Genomic DNA, 213 nt, shown 5'->3' on the forward strand with positions numbered 1-213 from the left:
TCAGTCTGGTCTCAGCAGTTTGACACGCCTCATTGTTCTTTCTATCCAGGGCAAAAACTTCGAGATCCTGACCTGGACTCCTGGAGGTTTCCCGTTGTATTTTCTGTAGGACGCAATGCCTTGGGCCATGTTGTTACATATGAGGGGCCCCCAGAATCCCCCTGTGTGCAGAGGGGTGAGGGCCTGAGTTGGGCTTTTTCCTGGTGCTCCCCT

At 53.5% G+C, this 213-nt stretch overlaps 1 pseudogene; it reads right to left on the reverse strand.

The window, feature by feature from the left end:
- The window catches only part of LOC109378534 (granzyme H-like), an 11,168-nt pseudogene continuing 10,955 nt past the window's right edge, over window positions 1-213 (reverse strand).

The sequence above is a fragment of the Hipposideros armiger genome, unplaced genomic scaffold (genome assembly GCF_001890085.2).
Source record: "Hipposideros armiger isolate ML-2016 unplaced genomic scaffold, ASM189008v1 scaffold_2110, whole genome shotgun sequence".
Classification (NCBI taxonomy): Eukaryota; Metazoa; Chordata; class Mammalia; order Chiroptera; family Hipposideridae; genus Hipposideros; species Hipposideros armiger.